Source organism: Musca autumnalis, unplaced genomic scaffold, assembly GCF_047663935.1.
Source record: "Musca autumnalis isolate F117 unplaced genomic scaffold, ASM4766393v1 scaffold_5, whole genome shotgun sequence".
NCBI lineage: Eukaryota > Metazoa > Arthropoda > Insecta > Diptera > Muscidae > Musca > Musca autumnalis.
Genome location: NW_027412088.1, coordinates 42,173,413 through 42,186,603, shown reverse-complemented (window position 1 = coordinate 42,186,603; position 13,191 = coordinate 42,173,413). Strand labels below are relative to the sequence as shown.

The following is a 13,191-nucleotide window of genomic DNA, read 5'->3' as shown; positions in this document are numbered from 1 at the left end:
GATCGTGAAATGTTCAGGTGATGAAATGGACCAAGAACAAAATTTTAACCAATTTTGTAGCAGCTCTGTAGGTAAAAATAATAACCCGCAAATTTTTAAACAAAGTTTGAGTTTATGATAAAGAAGAAGCGTACAAACCAACGTGAAGATCAGATAATACTTAGCGGATTAAATGGACTGAAACTTTTGTGTGAAATTGGTAAACATTTCAATAACGTAGCGGTTAAACAACGGAAGTAGTAGTACTACATAAGTGGGTTTCATTACATTTTAGTTTGTGTGAACTAAATTTTCCTTTCCTGCTACAAAAATGTCTTTGTCATGCTAGATAACTTTTTGGTTTTGGTCATAAGTATTATACATTACATCTCTGATATTTGATAATTAAATTTTCACAATCACTGAAAAGAAGTTCCGTGGAGAGTGATTGTCCAGGGATAGCGGTATAGGGTATCCCATGGTCGGCTCCGTCCGACTATAGACTTTTCTTACTTGTTTTTGAATAAATTTGTATTGTTCTTTTTTCGAGTTGATCCATGAAAGTAACATGAAATTTAGTTCTAGACGAATGGTGTTAAAAGAAGAAATGTTCTACACAAAATTTAACTGTAAGTCCCTGAACAAACCAGATATCTAAGTAAAACACTTTGTTAAGAAAATTACGTTACAAAATTAGATAGTATACGTAGAAATTGGTTGTTAAACTTATAGACTCTTAATTAAAATTTTATTCCATACTGAGTCAAAATCTCCTAAAATATTTCACTTTTTGGGGATTGTATCAAAAGAAGAAAAGTTCCAAATAAAATTTCATTATGAGTCTCTAAGCAAAAGAAATTTGTAGCAATAATATTTAACACCTCCAGAAGCTTTCACTTTCGATTTAGGACCATATTCTAACGTTTTTATTCACATTTTCGTTATCTGCGGTCACAAAGTATATTTTATTGATGTTTTTTCGTAATAAATTCTTTAAGAAGATTATGTGTGCTCAATCCAAACTGTTTTTGAAATATTGTGGTGAATATTTATAGGGAAAATATTGATAACCCAAATCGGACTTTGCAAAATTACGTATTTTAGTACTATAAACTAAAATAACGTCATCAGGATAAGTCATAGGTTCCTAATATTGTATGTGAAAATGCGGGGATAGTCTACGGCTATTGTCCAGTGAATATATCTAATATACGAGTCCTAACATCCATGATTTTGGCATGGTTCTATATTGACTGAATTAACCCTAGAAACTGACATACATGTGTGTATCATGAATGATCATAACAAATTTAGTTAGGATATGGCTAGTTACTTCGATTTCAAGGGTTAATTCAGTCAATTTTGTCAGAGCAGGAGTAGCTGCCATCATTATAGTATTTAGAACCATGCCAAAATCATTGATACTTAGAGTGTAGATTTTTTGACGGGCTTTTTTGGTCAGTGTTTTGTTATGACAATAAAACGAATTTTATTTCATATTGTGCTCAACGTTTCGTTGGCTTTTTTCCAACTTTATCAAGAGCTTATGTTTATTTTGGATATCTGGTAATAAAAAAGATAGAAACTACATTGTATTATTGGTTCTGAATATTGCACAATTTTAACTCACATTATTTAAATATCATTATAATTATTATTTACTTATTATTAAAAAAACGGGACTCCACACGACACATAAATAATAAATAAATAAATAATTGTATAAATAAATAAATAAAATCACAGTTAAAATAAAGCTATCACAGAACTGGCATTATGCTATTGCAATGGAATACTGAAGCTTGGTGTTGTCTTTATCTTCCTTCGTGTTGATAATTTTGACAATCCTTTGTTGTATGCGTACGCTTTCAAGTGTAAACCTTTTATTTTCTTTCTTCTTTTTGTCTAATATTTTGACATTTTTGAAGTCCGCTGTGTGGCCACTTTCTTTAATGTGTTGTGCCAGAGCAGTTTTTTCTGATCCCTTTTTTATGTCTGCTTGATGTTCTCCTACTCTCACACTTAACATTCTCTTTGTTGTGCCTACGTACAGGGATGCCAGATAAGTTTGGTCGAAAATCGGCACTTTTCGGGTGCCAAAATCAGCAAAATCGGCAAAAAATTTTCAAAATCGGCAAAAAAATCGGCAAATTAAAAACATTTATTTCAGTTCAAATTATCGCTTTATTTAATAAGCATAAGTTTAAAAAATAACATTTTAAGTACAACAAAATATAAATGGTTTTACCATATACATATGAAGTATATATTTATAAGTACGTGAGATCAATATATTTTCAATTCAGTCAAGCTAAACAAAACTTATACAAATATTATCTTAAAAGGTTAACTAATAAGGTGATCGTTTGTGTATTGCAATTTTGAAATGTTGGTTTACAATTAAATTCGATTTCATTCATAAATATTTGAATTAAAGTTTCGTAATAAATCATTTTTAATGACAACATCATAACAGTTGGACTTATTTCATTTTAAGTAGTCTTTAGTAAAGAGAATTCCTTCCATCGATTCCCTAGCTAATCGATTTCGACACTTGTTTTTATTTAAATTCACTTGGCTAAAAACTCTTTCCACATTTGCTGAAGAATGTGGCAAGACTAAAATATGTTTAATAAATTTGGACAAAATTGGAAATAATGTTTCAGAATTTGCACATCTTAATTCACATACTGTTTTCCAAAACTCTAGCAACTCTACTTTTCTACCTTGAAACAAATTTTGGAAATTTAAACGTGAAAGTTCGCGTAATTTTGAGTCCAAGTCTTGATTTTTGTTTATGTTTATAAAGCATTCGTATTCCTTTATAATGTCGAAAAATGAATCTTCAGCGCCATTTATTATAAAACTTGGATTTATGGGAGCTAGGCACTTAAATTTGTTTTCAAAATCAAACCGCTTTAAAATCTGATCACAAAGTTCAATGTAAAAGTTTGTGCAGTTTTTAATTATTTTCACTAACCCACTTCTCGACAATTTCGTTTTTTTTTTAACAATTTCCTTGATGTATATACTGAAGTACACATTTTGGTAATCAACAAAATTCAAACTGTTTTTATAATATGTTAAAAAATATTATTATTATTAATGAAACTACTCTTGACGATATAGTTGTCTTTGTTATTGTACCAAATTAGTGCTAGCAGCTACAATTTTCATACAAAACGGAAATTTTATGTGAACAAGTTGCCTTAACTAAAAATCGGCATTTTAGGGGTAAAAATCGGCAAATCGGCATTTCTATTTTTTTGGACTAAAAATCGGCAAAATGCCGATAAATCGGCAAATCTGGCATCACTGCCTACGTAAACCATTCCACATTCTTCTGTTTGATTCCCTTTGCTCTGTTTGAGCTTTTCTTGTTTTGTTGTTGTTCTTTTGAATATTGTCTGTAATGTTTCATTCGATCTGTGTGATATTATTGTTGTTGTGTCTTTTATGATGCTTCTCAGGTTTTTTGGTTCTGTTAAGCTGGGTAGATATGCTACACTGATAAAATTTTTGTTTTCATTTTCATTGAATGTTTTGGTTTTCTTTGATTTTTGGTCATGGGTTATTTGGTTTATTATATGGGTGGGGTAGCTGTTTTTTTAAAGTATTCCACTGAATTTATTTATGTTTTTTGCTAAAAGCTGTTCGTCGGTAATATATTTAATTTTATTTAGAAGACTTATGGCTGTATTGATTTTCATATTTTTTGGTTGTGTAGAGTGGTAGTTGATGATTCGGCCTGATGATATTTCTTTTGTATACCATTCTGTTAGAAGTGTACCATTGTTTTTCACGATCATCATGTCTAAATACGGGAGCTTGTTTTCATTTTCTTTCTCTATAGTAAATTGTATTTTGTTATGTTGGTTGTTCAGTGTTTTAAGAATAATCCGTTCGTCGTTTTTGTTAATTATTGCAAAAATATCATCCACGTATTTCGTCAGTAGTTTGATTTCAATATCCTTATTTTTAAGTTCGGTAAATACGTCGTCTAGTAAAACATCGAGAACGATGTCGGCTATCGTAGGTGATAGGGGGTTCCCCATCGGCATACCATACGTTTGATGGTATATTTGGTTATTAAATTTAAAGTAATTGTTGTGTTAGGACTCGTATATTAGATATATTCACTGGACAATAGCCGTAGACTATCCCCGCATTTTCAGATGACAGATTCCTGGCGTTTAGTTACGATTTAGAGTTTTGGTGTATTCGGGGACCTATAGTAAAATTATACGACAAATAATTTTGTAGAATATTTTGATCTGATACGATCACATTTTAAAGGAGTTTTTAAGCGTTTTTGAAAAAAGAGACCAAAAAGACCCTTTAAGTGACTCGCATAAGGTTTAATTTTTTTGATAAAAAGATACCTCGCATTATTGTCAGTAATATTGCCAAAGACACTTTATACCTAAAATGCAAGGATTCCAAAGAATCTGATGTCGAATATTTCAAAACCTGTAGAAATGGGCTGAATTTGCCACGCCTATTTATGTTACTTCCCGACGTAAACTTTTAAAACGCCTATACACGTGTCTTCTTTTTTCGGTCCTCTTTCATAATCTGGCCGAATTATCTTGTAATTATTTTTTTTGTTGTACAATGTTATTTAGAAACCGAATTCGTGTTAACCTATAAGCAATAGTACATTATTCAGTACAATTTTTAAAATCCAGGATCTTAGCTCAAATGTTACAGTTTTAGCTCTACTTGTTCACCCAATGTCAATGGTATTACATGTCGAAACCTTTCATATATTTAAAGGCGGATTTAAATAAACATTCTGATCAAATCTCAACAGTGATCCTCATAACAAATTTTATTTATCGATTCACCCAATACCAGTGCTTTAATATTTAGTATTATTTAATATTTCTAGTACACTTATTGTACGACCACCTCTACCAATGAACCTGACAAATCAATAATATATCAGAATTTCACTTCTATTCCTTATCCCAATACCAAATTTATTACAATTTTGTACTTTTCACGCACTAATGACATAATTCCATCTTCATTGCTATACCCAACGTCAAATTTAATACATTTTTAGTACATTTCGTATTTCTCAATAAATCATCCAGCGATCAGCCTAATTTTAGAATTTGTATGCATTTCAAAAAATCCGTATCTAAACACCAACACAATCCCTCATAAAACAATTCGAAATTCCACTTATATCCCATCATGCAACACCAAACTGGTACCAAATTTAGAACTTATAGTATGTATAAATTTCAAAAATTACTTTCGTTTATCCAAAATTATATCCCAACCGCGATTTAGTATTTTTATACCCTCAGCATTTATGCTAACGAGGGTATATACACTTTCATACGGGCAAAATGTGCCTCATCGAAATAATGGTTTTAGACCCGAAGTATGTTTGGACGAAATGTGTTTCAGACAATTTACAGTCGATTTAGCAATGTCCGTCCGTCTGTCTGTCCGTCTGTCTGGCTGGTGCGCACGATAACTCTCGAACGGATGAAGCGATTTGGTCCAAAATTTGGCTTTCGCAATATTTTGTCTAAACTTAGTTAAAGTTGGGAGATGGGTTCTATCGGTCCACTCCTTCCGGTACCTCCCCACAAAAGTTCGAAAATGTTCGGAAAATTTGTGCGCACGATAACTCTTGAAGGGAATGACCGATATGGTACATACTTTGCACATCGTGAAACTTCTACCAGACTTAGATGAGGTTCCAATACGAACTCAATCGGTCCACGCCTTCGGGTACCTCTCACACAAAATTTCGGAAAAGTTCAGTTTAGGACCATCTCTCGAATCGTTTTGATTTTTGTTGTAGCAACTTGTATTCACTACCCCCTATACGACGGTACAAGTTTGACCCGGGGCAAGTCCATACTTCCTGAGAAAATAGCCTGAAAGTTGCGAAAAACCCCTATGACATCGTGTATAGTGGTTGGAGCGCACGATAACTCTCGAACGGAACTTCCGATTGGGTCTAAACTTTGGCCTTCGTAATATTTTGTACAAGCAAAGTTTAAGTTTGAAGATAAGCGTTATCGGTTCACTCCTTCAGGTACCTCCCCCACAAAAGTTCAAAAATGTTCGGAAAGATTGTGCTCACGATAGGTTAGGTTAGGTTGATAAGAGGGGTGATCCTAGATCACCACATGCCCATGTGGACATACACTAAAGCCATAAGTAGGCGTGTTGTGCGCTCTAATTTTTTTTTGTTTTTTTTTTTTTTTTTTGGGTTATGGAGGATTATCTTTTTTTGACTTAGTCTAGGATCTCTGTCCTATTTACATAGTCTCTGATCTTTTTGAACTCGATTGTCCTAATTTGATCGAGTCCTGGTATAATGTCATTCCCTAGTAACTGGGTTCTCAGATTTGTGAAGGCTTGACAATGGCAGAGGTAATGTTCCAACGTTTCGTCGTCCTCTCCGCATGCTCTGCATTCACTGTTTTCTGCACAACCTATTTTGTGCAGATGCGCTTTTAGACCTAGGTGACCTGTAAGGATTCCTGTCAGTCTACTAATATCTTTTTTACTTAGTAAAAGTAGTTCTTTTTTTTGTCCTCGTCTGGGTTTCCCCATAGAATTTTTGTGTTTTTTCCCTTCTCTTCGCTACTCCAGAGGAATACATGTGCATTTTTTGCCCATGTCTTTAGTTCTAGTCGCGTAGCTTTAAACGGCTTAGCGTTTTCTTGACTTACCGTGGGTTGCTCCTTGGCTTGTTTTGCCAAGGAGTTTGCTATTTCATTACCCCTAATCCCGGTATGCCCTGGTACCCATATAATGTTTACCTTACCGTGTTGGGAGTAATTATTTATAGATTTAATACATTCCAAGACAGTTCTAGATAGCTCTAATGGCTGCTTTGCTATCCGTAAGGATATTTACAGTGGTAGGCCTTGTGTGAGTATCAAACCAAAGCAGACACTCTGTTATCGCCCGGAGTTCTGCCTGCAGGATCGTTGTGCTCACGATAACTCTTTATGGGAGTGACGGATTTGGTCCATACTTTACACAACCTAATATATCTACCCGATATAGATCAGGTTCGAATATGGATTATATTTGTCCATTCCTTCGGGTACCTCCCACACAAAATTTCGAATAAGTTCACTTTAAGACCTGCGCTCGAATCACTTTGATTTTTGTTGAAGCAATTTGCATTTGCTGCCTCAATTACGACGGTAAAAGTTTTTTCAGGGGCAACTCTATAGTTCTTGAGAAAACAGCCCGAAAGGTGTAAAAAACCCCTATGGCACCATATATAGTGGCTGGAGAGCACGATAACTTTCGAACTGCTCAATATTTTGTACAAACTTAGTTTCAGTTTGAGGATGGGTAATACCGGTCCACAACTTCCGGTACTTTCCCCCAATATTTCTCTTGAACGGAGCAACAAAATTGGATATCCCAATATTTTGTCTAAATTTGTTTCTCCTTAGGGATATTATGTTTTCCGTGGACAAGTCCATGCTTCTTGGAATACTGGTGCAAAAGTTATGCGATGACCAACTGAAATGACTAGTGGGCGCGATATCTATTGAAAATATGTATATGATCCACTTCCATAATGGACTATGTGGGTCCATTCCTTTAAGTACCTACTCCCCAATAATTTTGAACTTTAATCCTAATCCATATTTTTGTGCGTATGAAGTATTTTTTGGATTAACGTGTTTCAAATTAAACTGGCTGAGGGTATATCTCTGTCGGCTAAGCCGACTGATACTTTTTTACTTGTTTTCATATACATTAGTACGAATTTCCAAATTTCCGAATTCCACCTCTATTCATAATACCATTTATACTTTTCGTATGAAAGTACGAATTTCAATAACTATCTCCAACAGTAATTGCAAATTTCAGGATTCCACCTCTATCCGTCCAATAGTAATCTTAAATCAAAATTTCAGGATTCCAGCTCTGTTCGTTCAACCAAATATAAATTGTACCAAATTTATTACCATTTAGTACTATAAGTTCCCATAAGTACGAATTTCCAAGACTAACTCAATCCTACACTCCAAAAGTTATTAAATTCCAAATTTCAGGATTCCAGCTCTATCCGTTCACTCAAATCCAATTTGTACCAAATTTAGTACCGTTTACTACTTTTCGTACCCATAAGTAAGAATTTCTAAAACTACCTCAATCCTTTACTCCATCAGTAATCTTAATTCCAAATTTCAGGTTTTCATGTCTATCTAAATCCAATTTTTTTTGGATTTAGTAGTTTTCGTACACATAAGTATGAATTTCCAAAGCTACCCCCATCTCAATCGTACACTTCAACGGTTATCTAATATCCAAATTTCAGGTTTTCAGCTCTATCCGTTCACCCAAATCCAAATTGTACCAAATATAGTACCATTTAGTACTTATCGTACACATACGTAGAAACATCCAAAATCATTTCCTTATATCAACACCACTTCCCAACCTTGATTCCCATACCAAATATGAAGATTGTAGCTATATCCGCTCAAAATATACAATTTGTACCAAATTTAGTAACTTTTCGTACACTTATAGGTCGAATTTCCAAAAACACTTTGGTACATCTTTCTAACTCTCCATCAGTTACCCTCATTTTGTAACACATCGAAATATTCATCGGAGACCCTATAAAGTATATACATATATTCTTGATCAGGGTAAAATTCTAAGTCGATATAACCGTCCGTCTATTGAAATCAAGGTACAGCTCGCAATTTTTAAGATAGAGCTTTGTAATTTGGTATGGAAGTTTCTGTTACTCCTAGAATGATTGGTATTGCAAATGGGCTATATCGGTCCACGTTTTGATATAGTCATATATATAACATATAACAGCACCACCCGATTTTGGGAATTTTTAAGGTTTTAGCTTCATTATCACACCAAAATGACTGAAATTTGGTGCTTAGTCTTCGTTGGTGGTATACAACTTCCCCCCCCCCCCCCCCCCCCCAGACTTTTGTCGGTATAGGTCAACGCCTTAATACAGCCCACATAGGACGGTACTTCTCGATTTTCGGTACTTTGAAGGTTGTGGCCTCAATATTCCTCCGAAATGGCAAAAATTTGGTATTTAGTCTTCGCTGGGGGTATAAAATGTTCTCTTAAAATTTTATCGGTATAGGTCCACGCCTTCATATAGCACCCATAGAACGGTACCTCCCGATTTTCGGTATTTTGAAGGTTGTGGCCTCAGTATTACTTCGAAATGGCTGTAATTTGGTGTTTAGTCATAATTTGGGGTACAAAACTTCCCATATGAAATTTATGGGTATAGTATATACCTCCCGATTTTCTGTATTTTGAAAGTTGTTGCCTCCAAATTGGCTGAAATTTGGTGTTTAGTCTTCATTTGGGGTATGAAATTTTCCATATCAAATTTGTCGGTATAGGTCCACGCCTTTATAGATCCCCCATTGAACGGTAGCTCCCGATTTTCGTAATTCTAAAGGTTGTGACGTCATCATACCACCGAAATGACTGGATTTTGTTATTTAGTCATCCATGGGGTTATAAAAAATTCCTGAAAAGAATTATTAGTATATGTCCACGTCTTCCTTTATCCCCCATAGAAGCATAACTCTTAATTTTTGTATTTTTTAGGTTTTAGCCACATTTTCTTACCGAAATAACGGATATTTGTAATTAGTCTTCTTTGTGTCTAAAAACGTTCTTCTTTATAAACGAAAGGAAACTAAATGTTCCATTTTACTTCCATATAACTCGTGGTGGAGGGTATAACAAGTTCGGCCCGGCCGAACTTAACGCCGTTCTTACTTGTTTAAATGTGACTTTTTATATATTATTCCATTCCGTTTTTCTTTTATTAAAGTCTGTTATGTATTTCTTTGGAATTTTGAATGTAGCTATGTGTCTGTTGTTGCTTTTGTGTGTGGTATTTCTATGCATTTCAATAAATCACCACCATTTATTAATGTGTGTATGTGTTAGAGATAGCCAGTGAACCCTTACTGAGAGCAAGTGAGCATACATTCCAATGTGTTTTACATTGAAATTTACGCTCCGTTGATCTCAGTAAGCGCCCACTGGTACATGTGTCTGTTTTTTTTTTTTGTGTGGCTTTTGGGTTTGTATTTATATTATATCTAAACAAATATTTGTTTCCACCCACACATAAATTTGTTTGCAGGACCCAAACATATGTTATGTTTGGGACTAGTTGCAAACATACATATGTTTGCTGCAAAATATGTTTGGGACATATGTTAGAGCGGCCTTTTTTTCCTCCGCTGAAATATCCGCTGTTCAGGACATTTTTTTTTATTTATTTAAGTATTTTCAATTTACCTGGACTAACTAGCAGTTTATTTTGAGCAGTTTATTTCATAAATGTAAGCATACTTCACTAAGGTGTTTTATGAAGCTTATCCGGAAAATCGATGACTAGATCATGTGGTTTAAACCTGCTTAGAGTTCTGTGAATATTTTCAGAATTGAGAATAGGTAGAATTAAATCGTTCGGATGGGCTTCTAGTTTTCTCTGGTGCTTTTCAGCCTGGCGTGCAATTTCATCAGTAACTGATGGGATTTGTAGGTCTCGCTGAACATCGCTGTTTCTTATATACCACGGCGCATTAACAATATATAAGAAGAAGAACTTTATTTTGGAATACTTGGATTTTATTGATTATATTACATCTGGCGCATCCCAAAGTTGGATTCCATATACCCAAACTGGTTTTAGAATCTGGTTATATATAAGTATTTTATTCTCCACTGATGTTTTAGAATTGTTTCCTATCAGCCAACGTAATCTCGAGTATTTCATTTCAAGTACATTTTTCTTTATTTTAACGTGCTCCTTCCATTCTAGTTTAGTATCTAGGTTCATACCAAGGTATTTTGCAGTATTTCCTATCGGAACTTCTATATTGTCAATATAGATAGGATTTCTGACAATGTTTTTGTTTGTGAAGTAGACAACGCATGATTTTTGACTATTCAACGATATTTTCCATTTTTTGTCCATGATATTATTTCATTTAATGAGGATTGCAGTTTTTGTGAAGAAGCCTCTACTGTTTCTTCAGTAGAAAGTATAACTGTGTCGTCTGCAAAAGTACCGAAAACACATTCATTGCAAGTTGGCAGATCCATAGTAAACAATAAATACAGTAACGGACCCAGTATACTGCCCTGTGGAACTCCAGACTTTATAGGCATAAGTTCTGAGTAAGTTTCGTTTTCTTTAACTCGAAAGTATCTTTCTGATAAGTAAGACTTTAAGAGTATACAAAAGGAATTTGCAAGACAGCAACTCAGCTTATGTATTAGGTCTTTATGCCATACAGCATCGAATGCTTGAGATATATCTAGAAAGATTGCACAGCATACTTTCTTATGTTCCAGCGCGTCCTCTATAGTATGGGTGACTCTATGAACTTGATCTATGGTGGAGTGGAATTTGCGAAAACCAAATTGATGGTCGGGAATGAGGTTTTTCTGTTCAATTATGTTATTTAACCTTTTACAAATCAATTTTTCAAAAACTTTTCCAAGGATAGGGAGAAGAGTTATTGGCCTGTATGATTGCAGGTCTGATGGTGGTTATCCAGGTTTGTGTAACATAATTACTTCTGACGTTTTCCAGTAAATAGGAAAGTATTGAAGTCGTATAGCTGAGTTGAAAATATTTGCTAAAGTTTTTAAGCCAGTAGTTGGTATAGTCTTCAGTAAGAATGGGCGTCATAAGATCATATCCTGCCGCTTTTTTTGGAATTGAGATGACTTATTTCCCACTCGATTTCTTCAATCTCTATTAATGGGATTTCACTTGTATCAGTGTTTGTAATTGGTTCCAGATTATCATGTTCCTCATCTCTACAAGAGAAGACACCGGCTAGATATTTTGCGGAAACAGATGTCTTCTTAGAGTCAGATCTATCCCATCCTTCAGGTTCGTTCCTGAGAAGGGTTTTTGGTAGAATTGGTCGTTTGAATTTATCAGTTTTTTTCCACAGAGAATAATCAGTTGATCTATCCGCGGATAGTTTTGAAATATGAGTGTTTAAGTTTTCGCTGTTGAACTTCTTTATTGCTCTATTTAGAGACTTTGATGCATTATTGAACGCCTTCTTGTCATCGGGAGATCTAGTTTGGTGCCACTTTTTTCGCAGTTTTCTTTTGGATTGAATTTGGTTCAGAATGTATGGTGGGTAAGTATACTGAACATGCTGTGGATTTCCTTTAGGCGTGCTTTCGAAAGCTGATTCTTGAATCAGTGCTGTAAATTTAATTATGGCTTCATCTAAATCTTCTTCGGATTCTATGTGAAACGACATTTCGCTACAGTTTATTTTGTGTGAATAATATTTCCAATCGGTTAATTTGCTGGTTAAACATAGCTAGCATTGAGTTGTTGTTGAAGTATCCTTTAGTTAAGTACGTTAAAAAGATAGGCGAGTGGTCAGAACTGAGATCGTACCCTTTTTCTATTTTGAGACATTGTTTACAGATTTTTCTTGTTATAAAGAAATCGATGAGGATCCGTTGGCCAGTACGTTGGGGATCCTGTAGAGATGAAATTGCAGCCAGTTTTCTCAATAGCTTTCAACAATTCGCTACCTTTGGTAGTGGTTAGCCTTGATCCCCACTGGGTATGCTTTGCATTATAGTCACCACCCATTATAAATTTGTATTTGTGGTTGTTTATTAAATCAATGTATTGATCCATTTTCAGATTATGGCGCGGTGGACTGTAAACTGACGTAAAGGAAAAATGTTGCCCGTTTAATATTACTGTAACTGTTGTAGCTTGGAAAAAGTCTGAACAAAATGTTTCTTCTTCATAATGGTTTATAGATGATTTTATTAGAATGGCAGATCCGCCTCTTGCATTATTGCTTGGGTGTTTAGTGTGGTAGATATTATATCCCTTTATGCGTAGAAACGACTCTTTCGTAAAGTGGGTTTCACTAATTAAACATATGTCCACCATTTGACTGCTTAGAACGACTAATAGTTCATCCTTGTGGGCACAGAGCCCGTTTGCATTCCACTCCATTATTTTCAAAGTTATTGCTGATGATTTGAAAAGTTGTATTCCAGCGCAGTTAATCGTCTTTGAATAACCTGATTGACTGCCTCAATGTTGTTCAATTTTTCCATAATTTTTAGAAGTACCTTTTCATTATCTTTCGTTTTATTGCCTTGCATAATTTCGGAGAATAGTTTTGGTTTTTTGATTTCTGG

General features: G+C 34.5%; 1 protein-coding gene across 13 annotated transcripts in view; it reads right to left on the bottom strand.

The window, feature by feature from the left end:
• Positions 1–13,191, bottom strand: part of LOC141405527 (antichymotrypsin-2-like) — a 167,941-nt gene that overhangs the window by 99,054 nt on the left and 55,696 nt on the right. The gene's annotated exons all lie outside the window — the stretch shown is intronic.